Raw genomic sequence first — 22,648 nt, 5'->3', positions numbered from 1 at the left:
ACGTTCACCATACCTTTACTACTAACCACCACGGTCTGTGGGTACCTTAGCCCTGAGTGTTCGTTTTTTAATTACCTGTCTTGGCGCTGCAGGTTGCTCGGGTCACTCACTACATACACTAGGGTTTGTGTCAGCATTAGGTTCACATTCACGCGCTGTTGGTCTTATCATTTCTGCACTTGCATCCTCATACTTGTTAGGTACGTAGGGGTATTGTTTCGTGTGTTGGTTGTCTGTTCTCTTTTCGCTTGTTGTGTGTTTCTTGGTTCAGGGTTTGGGGTGGGTTGCGGAGGAGGCCGGTGCTCATTCATCCCTCCACCATGACATGAGGGTTCAGTGCTTGGTAGCACCCCATTTTTAGGGGTGGGACCAAACTCTCTTAGCTCAGTTATCGCCGGGGTACCCCTTTCCCGGCCTCAGCTGGGGGGGCAGTATTCAGTGGGTTATTCCCCACTCTGTTCAAACCTCTTACATCCACCAGTGCAGCGCATGTTTCATGCAGGATTCTTCAACCAGTTCATGAAGTTTCTCTAGGCGCTCTTATTTGTTAGTCAGGATGGTGGGGTTCATAGCCCGTTAGGCTTGCACTGAGGTCTCATCTGCGGCTCCTGTTCTTCTCAGTGCGCCTTCAGGTGTGGTTGGAATTTCTCACAGTGGCTTGTAGAACTGGGGGCAGTGTGGTCTCGCTTAATCAATCTGGCCATTGGTTCTTATCTAGAGTTTGCAGTGGGCTTCTCACAAGGCGGGATGGTCTCATAGGTTCATGTTTATGGCTTTCGCTGGGTATTGCATCAGCAATTTGGCCTCATCTGCCAATTCCATGAAGTTTCTAGCAGGTGACCAGTTTTCAGGACCTACAAACTCCTGTCAAGCTGTCCATTTTTGCGGCTCACCCTCTCTAACCATCAAGGGAGGAGAGTCAGGGATGTTTCTCTTTGGCACGGCTACCAGTTACCGGACAGGTCTTCGTGGTGTTTCAGACTTCCTGTCTCCTTCCTTGGCAGTTCCCAGTTAGTGCTCCAGGCAGTTTCTCTCTTACCACTTACCCATCTATACCAATGAAGGGGATGTTGTAAGCTAGGGGTTTGTGGTCATATTTCGGTACCTTAGCCTTGGTGTCGGCAGTAAGTTGGCCTTCTGTGCATCATTCCGTGGGTCTGGGCTTTCTCCATCCTCTCACTACCAACAGTTGTTCTCACACCCAGGTTACTTGCCAAACCTGGCTGGAATCCTCAACCCCCCTTTTCTGGTTATTCATCTGGTTCCTGGGCAATTTTGGTAGGTCTTGCAGGGGGTCCTTTCTTTACATCAGGTTCATGTTAGCAGCTACATACGTAACCCCCTTTCCTGTAGTCAGCTGGGCATTCGCATTTTCCGGACTAAACGATTGTTGCGGGCCTTCTTTGTAGCTTTCACATCACACCTACTTTGTGTCTTTTTGCCCTCTTTTAGGCATACTGTCCAGCCAGGCCAAGGCACACCTCAGGCCTTGGTAGTTGGGGTTATCGTATTTCCGTATGAAGACTCTGACTACAAGTTGGAAGGCTGGCCGCAGGCTAGCCTGAATTTGTAGGAGGAGTCTGAGGGCTTTAAAATCCCTCCTCCTCCATCAGAGCCTTCGTCGGCTCATTTCTGGGTTCCCATCCACCCGTTTCCCCATATTTTCATTATTTCATTTACATTTCATACATTCATTCAGGGTATGCCCTCTTTTAGGCATACTGTCCAGCCAGGCCAAGGCACACCTCAGGCCTTGGTAGTTGGGGTTATCGTATTTCCGTATGAAGACTCTGACTACAAATGCACGCACATACAGACATACATACAGACACATGTGCACACACACATACACACACACATACAGACATACATACACATACTTACAGACACATACAGAAATACATACAGACACACATGCACACACATACAGACATACAGACACATGTGCACACACACGTACATACAGACATATATACAGACACACACATACACACACAGACATACATACATAAATGCACACACATACAGACATACATACAGACACATGTGCACACACACATACATACAGACACATGTGCACACACACATACATACAGACACATGTGCACACACACATACAGACACATGTGCACACACACACACAGACACATGTGCACACACACACACACACAGACACATGTGCACACACACATACATACAGACACATGTGCACACACACATACATACAGACACATGTGCACACACACATACATACAGACACATGTGCACACACACATACAGACACATGTGCACACACACATACATACAGACACATGTGCACACACACATACATACAGACAGATGTGCACACACACATACAGACACATGTGCACATACACACACACATACAGACATACATGCACACAAATACAGACACATGCATACACATACATACATACATGAATAAAGGCCTTTTTAACACTAATCTAACTTGTAGTACAGTACCTTTGCAGCTTCCTCATTCAGCCGGGTACTGCACTGTAGGGGGAAGCAGAGAGCACAGCACAATCCTCTGCACTTTACTTTCACTTTTGAAGCTCACGGAGCTTCTAACAGTGCCGGGGATCGGCTGATCTGACAGCCCTGATCCTGCAGCACAATAAATTGAGAAAGACCAGGCGGGCCGTTCAAAACCGGACCGCGGGCCGCAATTGGCCCGCGGGCCAGGCTTTGGACATGCCTGGTCTATAGCTTGCATTAAGAGCTTTAGAGACAAGGTTAACACTTTTCAACATAAGGCCGCGTACACACGGGCGGACTGTTCGCCCAACTTTGTCCGCTGAACAGTGTTTGGGCGGACAGTCCGCTCGTGTGTGGGCTTTCAGCGGACAGTTTCAGCAGGCAGTTTGACGAACAAGGTTTTTCGGAAATTCCGTAAAACTGTCCGCTGAAACCTTGTTTCAGCGAACAGTCCGCTCGTGTGTAGGCTTGTTCGTCAAACAAAGTTGCGCGCATGCTCAGAAAGGATTTTCACGCCGAAAGTTATAATGCAGTGTATAGGACGTCGTATTTTCCGTCCCGTCGTACGTGCCGTTCACGTCATCACGCACGGTTTCAGCAAACTGTTCGTTCGTCATGTGTGGCCATGTCCGTCCATGCTAATTTTGAGCGGACTGTTTGCCGAAACTGTTGGACGGACAAAGTTGGGCGAACAGTCCCCGCGTGTGTACGCGGCCTAAGGGTTTATTATGAAAAGGTCAAAGTTGCTGAAAATAAAACATTTACAGAAAAAAGATGTTTCAAAGAGATAAAGACAATATATAGCCACAAAGAAATAAGGTAGAATTGGGGAGGAAGAATACTTGCAAGTCCGAGAGTTGATCAGAGTTCAGTCGTTGAGCTGGGTAATCGGTTCTCAAACTTGGCAGATGTTCCTGCTTGGATGGTAAAAGGAGAACTGACCATTGTCTTGGCTTCGCCTCTTTTCTGTCAAATCAAAGGGGTCTTGACAGTGACCAGTGACCAATCGTCTGATCATCTTGTTTAGGGGTTGATTGCTGGGAGGTGTTTACACTCATGACCATGTCCCAGGTAAACTTTGTGATACATATTCATATCTCTGCATCTATAGTGTTTACAGACTCCAAATAACCATATTATTGTTCAGCTTGAGATTTCCTTCAAAACAGATATAAACATGTCAAGTCAAAAGCATGTTCGATTCGAACACCGGCCATTCGTCCGTTCAGAGAATTCATAACTTTGTGTATCGTTTGCACCATATTCATGTGGCGCTCATGGCCCACAATGCACTACGCCATCGCAGTGCATTGCTGGCTCATGAGTGGCCAAGCATGCACTGTGACCCTACAGGCTTGGCCAATCACAGTGCCGGCAGCGAGGAGAGCCATAATATTCTGCCTGTGGCCAAATATAGCTCGGGGGGGAAAAGTACACGCCCCACACTATATAAGGCCGCCAGCGCGGCGACCTTGTGTAGTGTGTTGCGGTGGTCAGGGAAAGAGCAGGATAGGCAGGGACTGTGTCTTTGTGGCTTGAAAACCTAGTGCTGTTGCAGTGGATGTTGTGTGTCTCCAGCACAGTATACACCTGAAGATACCCTTTATTACTGGTGTTCTGTAATACAGGCATCTGCAGCAGTTAAAGTGGGTGTTGTGTGCCTCCAGCACAGTATACAACTGAAAATACCCCTTTTTGCTTGCTGGTGTTCTGTAATACAGGCATCTGCAGCAGTTAATGTGGGTGTTGTGTTCCTCCAGCACAGTATACACCTGAAGATACCCTTTATTACTGGTGTTCTGTAATAGAGGCATCTGCAGCAGTTAAAGTGGGTGTTGTGTGCCTCCAACACAGTATACACCTGAAGATACCCCTTATTGCTGGGGTTCTGTTATACAGGCATCTGCAGAAGTTCAAGTGGGTGTTGTGTGCCTCCTGCACAGTATACACCTGAAGCTACCTCTTATTGCTGGTGTTGTTCTGTCTCTGTAACACAGGCAGGCAGCTGCAATAATTACAGTCGGTGTACTCTGCTCAGTGTGCGCCTAAAGCTACCCAATTGCTGGTTTTCCCATCTCCCTGCAGGCCACTATGTCTGGAAGGCCAACAAGGAGAGGCAGATAGTCACGAGCCAATAAAAGAGGGCAAGCAGGCTCTGTATCTAGAGACAACAGTGCTGGTTGTGGACGCGGTGCATCATCATCAGCACGTGGCCATGGGACACGCTTGTCCTTATTTGCGGCAGCTGGACGCGTTGAGCCGCATCATGCCAAAGACTTGGTAGAGTGGATGACCAAGCCCTCCTCATCCTCTCTCACCCAGGCTCAGGGTACTAGCAAAGCAGCTGCGAACGCGTCCTCTTCCCTCGTCTCAATGTCATCAGTCACTCCTTCCCTAGACCCACCATGTCCTCCTGAGGAGTCCCCCGAATTGTTTGACCACAGTGTTGGGTGTTCTGGCAGCTGGGAAGGATGCAGGACAAGGTGCAGTAGTGTTGGAGGTTGTTCCGCCACCACGCCTCCAAAATGCTACTATTGGTTGTGACACACCTCTCTCCTCCACCCCCTCGTCTTCTTCTTCCTCCATGACCTCTTCCAGTGCTTTGTCCTCTGAACCAGGGGTGCTCCATAGGCGTTCAAGGGGCTATGCAAGTACGCAGGCAAAAAGATGCCATGCCGTGCTTGCGCTGGTTTGTTTGGGGGACAGGAGCCACACTGGGACAGATATTTTGTCAGGTCTGCAGGGGCAGGCTGAGAGGTGGTTGACGCCATGCAAGCTTAAGCCAGGAATGGTGGTTTGCGACAATGGCACCAACCTCCTCTCCGCCCTCGGACAGGGTCAACTGATCCATGTGCCCTGTGTGGCCCACGTCCTTAACCTGGTGGTGCAGTGGTTCTTGAACAGGTACCCAGGCTTACAGGGTGTCCTGAGGCAAGCCAGGAAAGTCTGTGTGCATTTCCGCCAATCATTTAATGCCAGTGCTCGGCTTGCTGAGCTCCAAAAGAAGTTGAACCTGCCCAAGAACCGCCTTATATGTGACATGCCCACCAGGTGGAACTCAATGTTGGCCATGCTGCAGCAGCTGCGCACGCAACAGAGGGCCATCAATGAGTACCTGTGCGACTACAGCACCAGGACAGGGTCAGGGGAGCTCGTTTTTTTTTCACCACACCAGTGGGGCATGATCAGGGATGCATACACTGTCCTGTCACCATTTGAGGAGGCCACAAGGATGGTGAGCAGTGACAGTGCATGCATCAGTGACACTGTATCTCTTGTCCACCTGTTGGAGCATACACTGCATGGAATAATGGACAGGGCACTTGAGGCAGAACAGAAGCAGGAAGAGGAGGACTTCCTTGCCTCTCAAGGCCCCCTTTATCCAGACAGTGTTCCTGCTGTCTCACCCATAACACAGGAAGAGGAGGAGGAGAAGGAGGCTTGTGTCAGCATGAAGGTAAAGCCTGGCACTCAGCATCAGCAGCAGCAGTCTTTTAGGGATGATTTACAGTCCCAAGAAACACCTGGACTTGTATATGGCTGGGAGGAGGTGGCTACGGATCATGTTGTCCTTAGTGACCCAGAGGACTCCGGACCGAATGCCTCAGCTAACCTATGCTGCATGGCCTCCCTGAGCCCGCAAAGCCTGCGGAAGGATCCTTGTATTCTTCGGCTCAAGGAGAGGGACCATTACTGGCTGGCCACTCTCCTTGATCCACGGTACAAGGGTAAGGTTGTGGACCTTATCTTGCCGTCGCAGAGGGAGCAGAGGATGAGACATCTCCAGGAGGCCTTGCAGAAAGGTCTGTGCAATGCGTTCCCAGAGAATGGGAGGTTACAAACTCCTGGTCCTGGACAACGTGTTGCTGAGGCTTCGGTCAGTCACAGAAGGAGCGGTGGAGAAGGTGGCCGTCTGACCGATTCGTTCAGACAATTTTTTAGTCCGCAGCCCCAAGGCATGATCGGTTCCAGCAACCATCGCCAGCGTCTGATTTACATGGTGCAGAAATACCTAGGGGAAAGGTCAGTCTTGGACACCTTTCCCACCAAAAATCCTCTGGCTTACTGGGTGTCAGGGAAGACGGGCTTTCCATGTAAGATCCCGGCGTGCACGCATGGGTACTAGCACTTTAAGACACACACCTGTCACTAATACTGAAGTCAGGCGGGCTATTTAAACAGGGCTCCTACAGAGGTTCAATGCTGTTTGGTCTGCAGCTTCTGTGCTGTATCCTGTTTCCTGTGTGACCTCTGAATCTGATCCAGCTTGTTGTTACATGTGATTGCCTGCTGCCTGTTCTGATCCCAGCTCCCCTTTGACTCTGATCCTGCCTGCTGATTCTGTCTGCTGATCTTCCGGTACTACTTGGCTTGTGACCTGACCTCTCTTCTGCCTACCGTCTATGCCCGATCTGCCTGATTACTACCGACCCGGCCTGTCTGACCCGGCATCTCGTTCATCCAGCCTGCTTCAGCTCCCAGCCCTGTAAACCAGCATCTGGTACTGCTCGTGTGAGTTCAGCCACTACCTGCCTGCTGATCACCACTACTACAGGGACTATTGAACTGTTTACAGGCACTCATACCCCATCGTGCTCCTGTGGCTGCTGTATCAATACCAGTGGTCCGCGAGCCGGAGTTGTACGAGAGGCCTTCCTCTGCACGGCAGGCTCACATCCCAGGTACGTAACAGTACGAAACAGCCATGTCTGAGCCTGCAAGAGGACCCTCTCCAGTGGATGAAATATGTCAGCACCTTGCTGCTCTTACACAAGTGGTTAAGTCGCTGCAGGAAGGATATGTGCGTCTGGAAGAGTGGGTACAGTCCCTGTCCACTCCAACAACTACAGCTCCTGCATCTGATCCTGCTTCCTCTACCACCCAAGCTGGGACTTCAGCCAGCCATACAGTAATGATGTTACCCCCTGAGCCCCGTGTACCTAATCCTGAGAGGTTTTCCAGTGATCGGAGTAAAGAGCCTTCCGCAATGCCTGTCAGCTCTACTTTGCTCTCCAGCCACGGACTTTTTCCCTAGAAACCACCAAGGTGGGATTCATTATTTCCCTCCTCCAAGGGGAACCACAGTCTTGGGCCCACCGGCTGTTAGAAGAGAACAACGCACAACTAAACACCATGCAAATGTTCTTTGATGCTATGGGGCTGATTTATGATGACCCCCAACGTACCTCCACCGCTGAAGCCGCCCTTCATGCACTCCAGCAAGGCCGTAGAGCGGCCGAGGACTATGTCCCTGACTTTAGACGCTGGAGTGCAGACACTAGCTGGAATGACACAGCCCTGCATCATCAATTTCGTTTGGGTCTCTCGGAAAGCCTGAAAGATGAGCTCGCTCAGGTCGGGGGGCCAAGCTCTCTGGAAGCCCTAATCACTCTGTCCATTCAGATTGACCGCCTCCTACGAGAACGCAGGTCTGAAAGAACCACACAGCACTTCCATCCAGCCTGGATGTTACCTAAGATCCCTGCTCCTCCTAACCCAACTCCTGAAAACTCCGCTTTGCCCACTCCAGAGGCGCCTGAACCCATGCAATTGGGCCTGATTCGTTCTTTATTGACTCCAGAAGAACGCCAACGCCGAAGAGTAAATAACCTCTGCCTGTACTGTGGAGAAGTCGGTCACTTTGTACGTACCTGTCCTGCCAAGCTGCGTAAGTGTCTTTCCCTTTCTTCACTCAACCAGTCACCCCTGCCCGCCTTATCTGCCAACTCAGCTCATATCTCTCTGCCTGTCTCCTTCCAGCTGTCGGGAAGAACCGTATCAGTGACCGCTATTATCTATTTTGGAGCATGTAGCTGTTTCATCGACCAGTCCTTCGCAGCTCAGCAACACATTCCTCTACAAACCAGAGGACAGGGACTCACTGTATTTCTGGCCGATGGGTCTCGCATTAAATCTGGACTGGTATCCAAGGAGACCCCACCGATGCTGACCATCTCCTCCACCAACCATCGAGAGCTGCTGCGTTTAGACGCAATCTCTTCACCCTTGTTCCCCATCATCCTGGGCCTGCCCTGGCTACAGGCCCACAACCCACAGATAGACTGGGAATCCGGAAGTGTCAAGTTCCAGTCAGCATATTGTCAGAGACACTGTTTGGAAACTTCACCACCATCACTTGCTACCCTGCTGTGTATGGATGCAGACCCTGAATTATGTTGAGTAGTTCCAGATTCTTATCACGAATACCTGGACGTTTTCAGCAAACGAGGAGCAGACTCTCTTCCTCCACACAGACCTTATGACTGCCCTATTGAGCTCCTACCTGGGGCCGAGATTCCATTTGGGCGCATCTTTCCTTTATCTGAACGGGAATCAGGAGTTTTGAAGGACTATATTGATGAGAATCTGCAGAAAGGATTCATCCGTCCCTCTACCTCACCGGCTGGTGCTGGTATATTTTTTGTAGAAAAGAAGGATCATTCCCTGAGACCATGTGTGGACTATCGTGACCTAAATAAAATAACAGTGAAGAATCACTATCCCCTTCCTCTAGTTCCTGAACTGTTCCAAAGACTCAAATCAGCAAATATTTTTACCAAGCTGGATTTAAGAGGGGCCTATAACCTGGTTTGTATACGAGAAGGGGATGAATGGAAAACTGCCTTCCGTACCTGATTTGAGCACTTTGAATATCTGGTTATGCCCTTTGGCCTTTGTAATGCCCCTGCCACCTTTCAGTACTTTATTAACAATATTTTCAAAGACTTTCTGGATATTTTCGTGGTTGTCTACCTTGATGACATTTTGATATTCTCCGTATCCCTAGAGGTGCACCGAGGGCATGTTAAAAGTGTATTGTGCCGGCTCCGCAAATATGGACTTTATGCCAAAGCCGAGAAATGCGACTTTGAGCAGCAAAGCATCCAGGTCTTAGGTCTGATCATCTTCACCGAAGGGATCAAGATGGACCCACAGAAAGTCTCAGCGATACTAGATTGGCCAGCCCCCACAGACAAGAAGGGAATACAACGCTTTGTGGGCTTTGCCAAATTTTATCACAAGTTCATCAGGAACTTTTCCGCTATCATTCACCCTATTACACAGCTGACCAAACAAGGTATTCGTTTCTGTTGGACTTCTGAGGCTCAAGCTGCTTTTGAAACCTTGAAGAGACGGTTTACAATTTCTCCTGTCTTAAGTCACCCAGACTCTACCTTGCCCTATATTGTGGAGGTGGATGCTTTAGAAAGTGCAGTTGGGGCCATTCTATCACAACATCAAGGCCTCAAAGAAGTGATCCATCCAGTGGCATTCTTTTCACGCAAACTCACGTCAGCTGAAAGAAACTACGATGTAAGTGATTGGGAACTTTTGGCGATCAAAGCTGCATTGGATGAATGGAGGTACTTGCTGGAGGGAGCGGCCCATCCAATTCTGATCTACACGGATCATAAGAATCTTGAATATCTGCGATCCGCTAAACACCTCAAACCACGCCAAGCTCGTTGGGCACTCTTTTTTTCAAGATTCTCATTCCATATTACGTACAGGCCCGGATCAAAGAACACTAAGCCTGATGCGTTGTCGCGCATGTTCGAAGATCCAAGAGACATCCTAATACCAGACACCATTTTACCAGCTGGAAACTTCCTACTATTACACACTGACCTTTTGTCTCAGTTACAGAAAGCTTCTGCAGAAACACCCAGTCCTTCAGGGGTCACACTACAAGCAAAGAATGGACTATTATGGAGGGGTAAGCAGATTTTTGTACCTAAAGAGGTTTGAGCAATGATCTTGGGGGTTTGTCATGACCACCCTTTGGCAGGCCATTTTGAGGTTCATAACACTGTCCAACTTGTACAACGCTCATTTTGGTGGCCAGGATTGGAGAAAGACTGCGGAGCCTATGTAAATGCATGCACCACCTGCATCTGGAGTAAAAGTTCCCATAACAAAGCTTGGGGATTACTCAGACGTCTGCCTATACCTGACAGATGGTGGCAGATGATTGCTATGGATTTTATAGTTGAACTTCCACCATCTGAAGAATGTACTACTATCTTTGTGGTAGTGGATTGCTTATCAAAGATGGCTCATTTCATTCCTCTAAAGGGTAAACCATCGGCTTCAGAAACCGCTCGGGTGTTTATAAAAGAAATTGTCAGACTCCTTGGAGGCCCTGCAAATATTGTGTCTGATCGCGGTGTCCAGTTCACATCCAGATTTTGGAGGGCCTTGTGTGAGATCCTACATATTGAACTCTCATTCTCTTCTGCTTACCACCCACAAACTAATGGGCAGACAGAGAGGACTAATCAAACCCTAGAACAATACATCCGTTGTTTTACTTCTTTTGTCCAGGATGATTGGGTATCATTATTACCCCTGGCGGAATTTGCCTATAATAATGCCAACCATTCTGCCACCAAGCAATCTCCGTTCTTTGCTAATTATGGATTCCATCCCACCTTCTTACCTAATCTTGTTGCAGAATCTTCCGTTCCAGCTGTCCAGGATACTCTGGACTTTTTCTCTCGCAATAATATGTTGTTACAGGAAACCATCGCGAAAGCACAGGAAGACAGCAAGAAATCTTTTGACAAGAAAAGAAGGGGGGAACTGACCTTGCAACCAGGAGATCAAGTATGGCTTTCAATAACGAATTTGAAGATGCTATGTCCTTCAAGGAACCTGGCACCAAGGTTCGTAGGACCATTTCCGGTAAGGAGAAAAATTAATGATGTTTCTTTTGAATTAACCTTACCTGAGTCATTTAAAATCCACCCAGTGTTTCATGTATCCTTGCTGAAGCCTGTTGTGCCAGATCCATTTCCGGATCATAGACCAGGTCCTCCCGCACCTATTATTATTGATGGGGACGAGGAATTTGAGGTTGACGCTGTTTTAGACTGCAGGAAAAGAAGGGGTCAGACGCAATATTTAATCAAGTGGAAGGGTTATGGTCCAGAGGAGAATTCCTGGGAACCTGCATGAAATGTACATGCCACAGACTTGATCCGTGCTTTCTTCCGCAGGAATCCGCAAAAGAGGAACCAGTTGGGCACCCGGAGGTTGCCCGTAGGGAGGGGGCAATGTCAGGGAAGACGGGCTTTCCATGTAAGATCCCGGCGTGCACGCATGGGTACTAGCACTTTAAGACACACACCTGTCACTAATACTGAAGTCAGGCGGGCTATTTAAACAGGGCTCCTACAGAGGTTCATTGTTGTTTGGTCTGCAGCTTCTGTGTGTATCCTGTTTCCTGTGTGACCTCTGAATCTGATTCAGCTTGTTGTTACCTGTGATTGCCTGCTGCCTGTTCTGATCCCGGCTCCCCTTTGACTCTGATCCTGCCTGCTGATTCTGTCTGCTGATCTTCCGGTACTACTTGGTTTGTGACCTGACCTCTCTTCTGCCTACCGTCTATGCCCGATCTGCCTGATTACTACCGACCCGGCCTGTCTGACCCTGCATCTCGTTCATCCAGCCTGCTTCAGCTCCCAGCCCTGCAAACCAGCATCTGGTACTGCTCGTGTGAGTTCATCCACTACCTGCCTGCTGATCACCACTACTACAGAGACTATTGAACTGTTTACAGGCACTCATACCCCACTGTGCTCCTATGGCTGCTGTATCAATACCAGTGGTCCGAGAGCCGGAGCTGTACGAGAGGCCTTCCTCTGCACGTCAGGCTCACATCCCAGGTACATAACACTGGGTCTTGAGGATGGATCACTGGCAAGAGCTTGCACAGTATGCAATTGAGCTACTGGCCTGTCCTGCATCCAGCATTCTTTCGCAACACACCTTCAATGCTGCTGGAGGCTTTGTAACCGATCACAGGCTGCGCCTGTCCACCGACTCGGTTGATCGACTGACCTTCATAAAGATGAATCAGTCTTGGATCACCACCAGCTACCAAGAACCTGAAGCTGATGTAACCGAATATTTTTTTTGAATGTCACATCCCTTCAAGACTGTCTATGCTGATGCTGAGTGACTGTCCTGTTATGTTGACTGACTAGCCTCTTCCTCCTCAATGATCCTGCTGATAGCTTGGAAGAACATTTTTGGTCCTGGGTGACACCACCAGTGGCTAAGGCCCAATTTTTCAGCCCCTGTTTAACAGGGGCATGTAATTACAATTTTTGATGCAATGCTTTTCAGCAGGGCTCATTCCTGCACTTCAACTAGAGTATCTGGGAGGGGTTGCAGTGTCATGGCACCAGCACCAGTGCCTAAGGCCCAATTTTCAGCCCCTGTTTAACAGGGCAATTTGATTTTGTGCCCTCCTCTCCGGGGTGAGGGTCCTTTGTGGGAACGGCTTCATCAAATGGTCGCCCAGACCGAATACTTCATCGGCGATAAATGCAAAAGGTAGACCCTCCACATTATCAGCATCTGGTGGCAAGCCCAGGCCACCAGTCAGGAGACGGTGGCAGAACTCCGTCTGCTTAAACACTCCTCCGTCTGACATCCGGCCGTTCTTCCCCACATCCACGTAAATAAAGTCATATTGTGCCGACACCACCGCCATTAACACCACACTATGGAACCCCTTGTAATTCCAGTAGTAAGACCCCGAATGGGGTGGGGGCACAATCTGCACATGTTTCCCGTTGATCACCCCTCCACAGTTGGGAAAGTCCCAACGGGCAGCGAACTGGGAAGCCACAGTCTGCCATTCCTGTGGCGTGGAAGGAAACTGCGGAGTCAAACACAGAAAAAAATAAAATTATTCATTAAATAAAAACAATTCCTAACAAATAAACCATAAAACATTTTGGAACAGCAGTAAAACATACATATTGGAAAAGTCGTCTTTACAAAAATCTAAGATAAGGCCCAATTCGCAGATTACTCACCCCTCTAAAGGCCCATGGAACATAATTTATGTGGGTGAGTGTGGGGTGGGGGGCCTAATTAATTAGTAGATGACACCTGAGAACATTTCAAAAAGGGTGGGGTGGGGGCCTAATTAATTAGTAGTTGACACCTGAAAACATTTAAAAAAAGGGTGGAGTGGGGGCCTAATTAATTAGTAGATGACACATTACACCTGAAAACATTTAAAAAAGGGTGGAGTGGGGGCATAATTAATTAGTAGATGACACCTGAAAACATTTCAAAAGGGGTGGGGTGGGGGCCTAATTAATTAGTAGATGACACATTACACCTGAAAACATTTAAAAAAGGGTGGGGTGGGGGCCTAATTAATTAGTAGATGACACCTGAAAACATTTCAAAAAGGGTGGGGTGGGGGCCTAATTAATTAGTTGATGACACATTACACCTGAAAACATTTAAAAAAAGGTGGGGGTGGTAAAACAGTACAATGGAGCTGGCAATATGAATTGTAAAAAAAAGGGCTAGGCTGTGGGTGTATATGGGCCCAGGATTGCATGCTGGGGACGTTAGTGAAGGCAAATATGCATGTAGGACACAAAAGGAAAAAGGAAAAAAAAAACACATTTTAAAAATGCATGTATGGATATAAAGGGGACATTCACAGCATATTCCTGTCATGGATATTAAGTCATGATGAAATTAATACAAACATACAATACATATAATGTAATATTAAAGGATAAAACTTACCCTCATATATTCCTTCTGCAGGACCCGAATAATGGCAGAACAGGTCTCTGGGATAATGATCCCCAGAGCCTGGGGGGAGATGCCTGAACTTGAGGTCCTGCAAGCTTCTCCCTGCTGCCAACTAGCGCAATGTGCCTGCTGATATAAGGGGTCAGCAAAGCCAGCAGACAGTGAAAAACGGGGTCCGTCATCCTGAGATAATTCCTGAAATCATCAGGATTATTCTCACGGATCTCACGGAGCAAAGGCATATGTGAGAATTGGTTGCGTTGGCGCAACCAATTCTTCGTCCATGAACTCCTCCTCGCCCTGTTCATGGACTGGGCTCGGGTCAAAGTATGAACCCCAACACCAAGCCCCCATACAGCACAAACTCGCGAACGAGTATGTCCACTCTCCATGGCCAAGTCCGTTCGGTAGAAAGAAGTGACGTTATCGCTTAATCCCTAGAACTTTTACAAACAGGCTTTCAATATTTTGGCCAGTGTGATTGGGGAGAAAATGCCAGAGCATTGCTCCGCGCTTTTCTGTTATTTAGATTCAATTAGCAAGGCCTAGAGGGTGTATGGAAGGGTTGCTGAGATACGATGAACAATTTTGTCAGGGGAAGGCGGTGCGGCCATCACTGTGGTGGGATCACAAAGATATTAGCCTCTGGATGAGGCTTATGATTCAGGCGAGAGGGGCTAATTCGCCCTTTCATAGTTACATAATTAGTCAGGTTGAAAAAAGACACAAGTCCATCTAGTTCAACCAAAAAAATAAATAAATACAATCCCATATACACAATCCTTCACCCATAGTTGATTCAGAGGAAGGCGAAAAACCCCAGCAAAGCATGCTCCAATTTTCTACAGCAGTGGAAAAAATTCCTTTCTGATCCCCCTAGAGGCAATTGTATTTTCCCTGGATCAACTTTCCCTATAAATGTTAGTACCCAGTTATATTATGTACATTTAGGAAAGAATCCAGGCCTTTTCTAAAGCAATCTACTGAGCTTGCCAGAACCACCTCTGGAGGGAGTCTATTCCACATTTTCACAGTTCTTACTGTGAAGAAACCTTTCCGTATTTGGAGATTAAATCCTTTTTACTCTAGATGTAAAGAGTGCCCCCTTGTCCTCTGTGATGACCTTAACCACTTAAGGACCAGAAGGATTTGCTCCCTTAATGACCAGGCCATTTTTTGCAGTATGGCACTGGGTCGCTTTAACATCCCTGGCGGTAATCCTGAGTGTGGCTCGGGGTGAACTTTCATTACCAAAAGCGGTAACCTCGAGCCACACTCGGAAATGCATTGTAGTATCCTGAGAAAGTTACTTACCTTGTCCTCAAGATCCTGCGATCTCCTCCCGCTGTGTCCACAGGCTGTGCACTCTGCTCGACCTGATGCACGGGGATGGAGACTGGCGCCAAATTCAAAAAGTGCAAAAAAAATAAACACATACAGTACACTGTAATGCTACAAATTACATTACTGTATCAAATTATTTCACACCCCTTTGGTCCCTAATGCTGTGTCCAGTGCCCTGCCTACAGTTTTATATTATACAGGGGGGCAAAAAAGTATTTAGTTAGCCACCAATTGTACAAGTTCTCCCATTTAAAAAGATGAGAGAGGCCTGTAATTGTCATCATAGGTATACCTCTTTGTTGGCAATAACAGAGGTCAAACGTTTTCTGTAAGTCTTCACAAGGTTTTCACACACTGTTGCTGGTATGTTGGCCCATTTCTCCATGCAGATCTCCTCTAGAGCAGTGATGTTTTGGGGCTGTCGCTGGGTAACACGGACTTTCAACTCCCTCCAAAGGTTTTCTATGGGGTTGAGATCTGCAGACTGGCTAAGTCACTTCAGGACCTTGAAATGCTTCTTACGAAGCCACTCCTTCGTTGCCCTGGTGGTGTGTTTGGGATCATTGTCATGCTGAAAGACCCAGCCATGTTTCATCTTCAATGCCCTTGCTGATGGAAGGAGGTTTCCACTCAAAATCTCACGATACATGGCCCCATTCATTCTTTCATGCACACGGATCAGTTGTCCTGTTCCCTTTGCAGAGAAACAGCCCCAAAGCATGATGTTGCCTCCCCCATGCTTCACAGTAGGTATGGTGTTCTTTGGTTGAAACTCAGCATTCTCTCTCCTCCAAACACGAGTTTGTGTTTCTACCAAACAGTTCTACTTTGGTTTCATCTGACCATATGACATTCTCCCAATCCTCTTCTGGATCATCCAAATGCTCTCTAGCAAACCTAAGATGGGCCCGGACATGTACTGGCTTAAGCAGGGGGACACGTCTGACTGCAGGATCTGTGTCCCTGGCAGCGTAGTGTGTTACTGTATTACTGATGGTAGCCTTTGTTACGTTGGTCCCAGCTCTCTGCAGGTCATTCACTAGGTCCCTGTCAGGTCACCTTGAGGCGAGGTGACAGGTGCACACCGTAGGGATCAGGAGTGCACCGCAAGGTTGTGGACCCTACGGCTGACTGCTGCAGACGGGGGACAGATCCCACTGGGGTTAGAGCGTAAGATTCCCTGGGGCGCGGATTTTAAGAGCCAGCAGGTGTTCACTAGCGCCTCTAGTGGTGAGGATGGACTTGGCTGCAACTGGCTCCAGGTCACGACCCCCAGGGTCCCCCAGCTCACACCCACAGTAGGGATGGTGAGGGACAAAGCCAAGGTCGGGGCCACAAGCAGACAAGAATAGTCGGGTGCACGCCAAAAGGTCAGGATCACAGGCAAACAGGGATAGTCAAGACACGCCAAAGCCTGTAACGGAAAACAGTAGCCGAGCACACGGCAGGAAACGGGAAGCTAACACACAAAGGTTGATCAGCCCTGATGGCCTGCAGTGCACAGGTTAATATAGGGCTCCCTGTGATTGCCTGGATTTGTTTCCAAATTTTGTCTCTCATAGTTCAGGTATACCTATGATGAAAATTACAGGCCTCTCTCATCTTTTTAAGTGGGATAACTTGCACAATTGGTGGCTGACTAAATACTTTTTTGGCCTACTGTATATACTGTTCTTTCTGCCTGGAAACTTGAGATTGTCCATGGCAACCAAAAAGCGTCCCTTTACGTCAAAAGCGGTTTTAGACCAGCTAGGAAACAGCGATAGTAAATTAGAATCACTTGCAGAATCGAGCGATAGTGATTTGTGAGGAAATTCTTCATTAAATACTGAAAGTAATGACAGCGACAATTCAGCAACTGAGCATATTTCAGTGTTTCTTATTTCATTACACTATTTAATAAATTGTATTATTATATTATTATTTGTTATAATTATTTATAGTTATTTATTATATTATGATTTAGTGTTTCAAACTTTATCATACCCGGGGTGTCTACTAGACTCTTGTTTGGACAGATTTAAGTGAGTTATTCCTAAGAATCACAGGCCTACAATATAAAATGCCAAATTTCCATGCAAAACAATGTACTGCTTTGAGACGCAAAAATCTGACATCATACCGCCAGGGAGGTTAACTGACAGTTGCGCAGTTGTGCGACGCTGTATCCAAACAAAATTGATGTCCTTTTTTTCCCCACAATTAGAGCTTTCTTTTGGTGGTATTTGGTCACCTCTGCATTGTTTTTTTTGCACTATAAACAGAATTTTGAAAAAAACACTATTTTTACTTTTTGCTATAATAAATATCCAAAAAAAATTAATCTCAAATCAGTTTAGGCTGATATGTATTCTTCCACATATTTTTGGGACAAAAAAATCACAATAAGTGTATATTGATTGGTTTACACAAAAGTTATAGCATCTGCAAAACAGGAGATTGATTTATGGCATTTTTGTTAATATTTTTTTTATTTACTAGTAATGGCAGTGATCAGCGATTTTAGCTTGACTGCAACAGATCAGACATTTTTGACACTCTTTTGGAACCAGGGATATTTATACAGCGGTCAGTGCTAAAAATAGCGAATGATTACTATATAAATGAAACTGGCAGGGAAGGCGTTAACACTAGGGGGCAATCATTGGGTTAAGTGTTCCCTAGGGAGGTGTTTCTAACTGTGGGGCGAGTGTAGTGACTGGAGGAGGCGACAGATCGCTGTTCCTAAACACTAGGAACAACAGATCTGTCTCTCCTCCCCAGACAGAACGGGGATCTGTCTGTTTGTTTACATTGACAGATTCACGTTCTGTCTCTCTCAGAAATGGCCACACGCAACAGCTCTGGTGTCACACCGCGGGCGCACGTGTGCCCCCTAGAGGTCTTAAAGCGGCCAACATACAATGACGGCAATCCGCTCCAGGAGAGCCAACCTGCCGCAGTACAACTGCGGCGGCTGGTTTTTAAGTGGTTAAAGTGAATATTTCAACACCAAGTTCACTATATGGACCACATATGTATTTCTACATGTTGATCATACCCCCCGTACTCCTCTTCTCAAGAGGGAATAGATTCAGTTCCTCTAATCTTTCCTCATAGCTGAGCTCCTCCATGCCTCTTATCAGTTTGGTTGCCCTTCTCTGCACTTTCTCCTGTTCCCCGATATCCTTTTTGAGAACTGGTGCCCAAAACTAAACTGTATATATTCCAGATGAGGTCTTACTAATGATTTGTACAGGTTCAAAATGATATCTCTCTCTCTGGAGTCCATACCTCTCTTAATACAAGAAAGGACTTTGCTCACTTTGGAAACCGCAGCTTGGCATTGCATACTATTATTGAGCTTTTGATCTACCAAAACCCCCATATCCTTCTTCATCATTGATTCCTCCAGTTGTACTCCCCCTAGTATGTATAATGTATGCATATTCTTAGCCCCCAAGTGCATAACTTTACATTTATCAACATTAAACCTCATTTGCTACCTAGTTGCCCAATTAGAAAGTGCATTGAGGTCGGCTTGTAAATTGGAGACATCCTGTTAAGACATTATTGCACTGCATAACTTAGTGTCATCTGCAAAGACTGAAACTTTTTTTTTTTTCAAATAACTTTTTATTCATTTAGTACAATGCAATACACTTCATGCACTTCATTGCAGCATTAGAATAACAAGAAAAGGAAAAGTAACAAGTAATCAATGCATATCGACCTATGGAGTATAGCCACCTGGAGCAGGTACAGACCAGGCCAAGTAGGCTCATCTGCAGTCATTAGGATCTTCACTGAGAATCGATAAACTAATTCTCAGACCTCTGTTTCCAGTGAGAGATCCCATGCTGAGGCAACTGGTATCAACTTACGTTACTATATGCTTGTACAGAATATTATCAAATATACTCTCCAGAGAGAGAGAAAAAAGAAAGAAGGGAGAAAAAGAGAGCGAGAAACGGGAAAGAGAGAGGGAAACCAAAAGGAAGAGAAGAGGGGAAAAGAGGGGGGGGAATAGATAGGGGTGGGTAGTCACCATGGGTATTCCATGCGCCTGATCATGTCCGGTCCTCCTGGAGGTTCCAGGGATTCCACACCACATCATGCGCCTCCAACCGGTCCTGCATCCTGGCGGTCATCTTTTCCATCAGCTCCACGTCTCTGATTCTGGCGTGGAGGGCACTTAGGGTAGGAGGCTGTGTCTTTTTCCAATGCAGGGCACCAAGACACCGCGCGGCCGTCAGGATGTGTCGGGATAGTTTTTTGGGGGATTTTGACAGTTTAGGAAAGGGGACGCCAAGTAAAAAGGTTTTGGGGGTCAGGACCATCTGCTGGTCTAGGATACAGGCCAAGAGGCGTTGGACCTCTTTCCAAAAAGGAACTATACGGGGGCACTGCCAAAAAATGTGTAAAAGGGTGCCCTTGTGCTCCAAGATCCAACAGCATCTGTTAGGTGTGGAAGGGAAGAACGTCCGGGGTCATGTACCAAAAATATAAAATTTTGTATGCATTTTCCCAGTAGAGTGTAGATATGGAGCTTTTGGAGGCCTGTGACCATATCACCCGCCACTGTTCCTCCGTAAGCTCCTCACCTAGCGCTTCTTCCCATTTGAGCATATATGCATGTTTGCCTTTAGAACCCATAGGGAATGCGTTAATTATTTTATAGATATCAGAGATCATTCCTCTTTGGGCTGTGCCTGCTAGAATTACGTTTTCAAATGAGGAAGGTGGAGAGAAGCGTAGGTCGGAGGATATGGTCTGGGCAAAGTGACGGATTTGCAAATAACTGTAAAATCCCTGACGAGGGAGGTCAAATTTGGATTGAAGATCAGCGTAGGACAGCAGCCTCCGCAATCTGGGGTCCAACAAGGTCCCCAGATGGAAGAGGTTCCGAGAAGACCAGGGGTGTGACATCTGATGGGTTAAACTATCTGGCACCTTGGAGTTGCATATGAAGGAGGTCAGGAGCGACTTATCCGAGGTCATGCCATACATATTAGAGAGCTTACGCCAGAGGTGTTGCAAATGGGACATGGATCCCAATAAGCGGGGCTGGGGGATCGATGTTGCCTCACTCCAGAGCAGACTGTTAGGGTGAGTCGGGGGCCAACCATAGCTTCTCAATTTCCGTCCATCGGTTATAAGATCTTTGGGTAAACCAGGAGACAACTGCGTGGAGCTGGACCGCTTGGTAGTACTTAACGAGATCAGGGAACGCTAGACCCCCGTCTGAACATGAGGCAGTCATTACTGAGCGAGGTATTCTGTGGCGTTATAGTTCCACGTAAATTTGAGCAGGTCTGTTTGTAGTCTTTTCAAGTGTGGATAAGGTATGGGGATGGGAAGGGTCTGGAAGAGATAAAGGAGCTTCGGGAGAATTGTCATTTTCACCGAAGCTATCCTACCGAGGAGGGAAATTTGGTGTTTCCGCCATTGCGACATTAGTTGCCTAATAGCTCCGTATAGGGGAGGGTAGTTTGCTTGATATAGGGAGGCGAAAGTTGGGGTGATGTTTATCCCCAGATATCTAGGGAGGTAGACTTCCAATTGTAAGGGAAATTGGATCATAGATGATCCACCTCCAGGGGCGGGATATTAACTGAAAGGGCCTCCGCTTTGAAGCGTTAATTTTGTAACCCGATAGGGCGCTATAGCGGTCCAGCTCCATATGTAAATTGGGCAAGGAGATCCTGGGTTGGGTCAGGGTAAGGATAACATCGTCCGCAAATAACGAAATCTTAAATTCCTTACCTCTAACCGGGATGCCCCTAATAGCCTGGTTCCGTCTAATGGAAGCCGCCAGGGGCTCTACACAGAGGGCAAATAATAAAGGTGACAGGGCGCATCCCTGGCGTGTGCCATTGGAGACAGAGAAGGTTGAAGAGGTGGCGAAGGGGGTCTTAACTTGAGAGGACGGGTTAGAGTAAAGATGTCGTATGGCCCGCAAGAATGGCCCCCCTATCCCTATGTGGGTAAACGTGGCGAACAGGAAGGGTCACCCCAGTCTGTCAAAAGCCTTTTCTGCGTCCAAACTCAAGAGCAAGGACGGCATGCCCTCCCTATTCGCCACGTCGATCAGGTCTGACTGAAACTTTTAATCCCACATCCTATATCATTTATAAAGATATTAAAAAGTAAGGGTCCCAGCACTGAACCTTGGCATACACCACTGATAACCTTAGACCATTCAGAGTAATGCCACGTACAACGGGTAGGACTTTCTGATGGCAAATGTGCGATCGGAGCTTGTTGTTGGAAATTCCGAACGTGTTTAGGCTACATAGGACAGTTTCCATCGGAATTTCTGTCGCACAAAATTTGAGATCTGGTTCTCAGAATAAATTACGAGATGGAAGCGCTCGGTCTGGTAAAACTAGCGTTCGTAATGGAGATAGCACATTCATCACACTGCAAATTTTGAAATCTTTTAATGCAGCGCATTCCCTTCTTCTTTATAATGCTAAAAGAATGAAGTTGTTTTGCTGCTCATATTCACACAGAGTTCGCACAAACGGATTTCTTTATTATTTCTGTCAGATCTCCAGAAGAATTTTTTTTGGGGGGTTTTATAGTGCATTTTTTTTAATCAAGATATACTGTTTTTTTTTGGTGATCTCCCTAATTTTTTTTGTGGGTTTGGTGTGTCAAGTTACCACAGCACCATTATCATCTTGTATTTTTTGTTAGGTGTTGGTGTCCCTTGTTAATTTGACTTTGTATTTTAGAAATGTACCTGCCTATTCACAAACTGTCCTTTTTGAAGTAAAACACATAGGCAAGTATTTGTGAAAAAGAAATATCCCTTTATTGTGGGTCGTATCAAAATAAAGAGGAAGGCAATGCTGGAAAAATTGGTGAAATTGGCAAAGCCTTTGGACAGCAGGACAGTGGGGTAGTGGTTAGCACTCTCACCTAGCAGTAAAAAGGGTCACTGGTTCGAATCCCAACCACAACGCTACCCGCCTGGAGTTTGCATGTTCTCCCTGTGTCTGCGTGGGTTTCCTCTGGGTACTACGGTTTCCTCCCACAATCCAAAGACATGCAGGTAGGTTAATTGGCTTCTGTCCAAAATTGGCCCTAGTATATGAATTGTGGAGTGAACCTTGGATTGGGGGCTCCTTGATGGTAGGGACTGATGTGAGTGTGCAATGTACAGGCATAGGGACAATTGTAGACACTCACTCAGGTTGAACTGGATGGACTGGTGTCTTTATTCAACCTCACTAACTATGAAACATCA

The sequence above is a fragment of the Lithobates pipiens genome, unplaced genomic scaffold (assembly GCF_037356315.1).
Source record: "Lithobates pipiens isolate NorthernLeopardFrog02 unplaced genomic scaffold, aLitPip1_a1.2 Scaffold_3, whole genome shotgun sequence".
Taxonomy (NCBI): Eukaryota; Metazoa; Chordata; class Amphibia; order Anura; family Ranidae; genus Lithobates; species Lithobates pipiens.
This window is presented reverse-complemented; position numbering follows the sequence as displayed.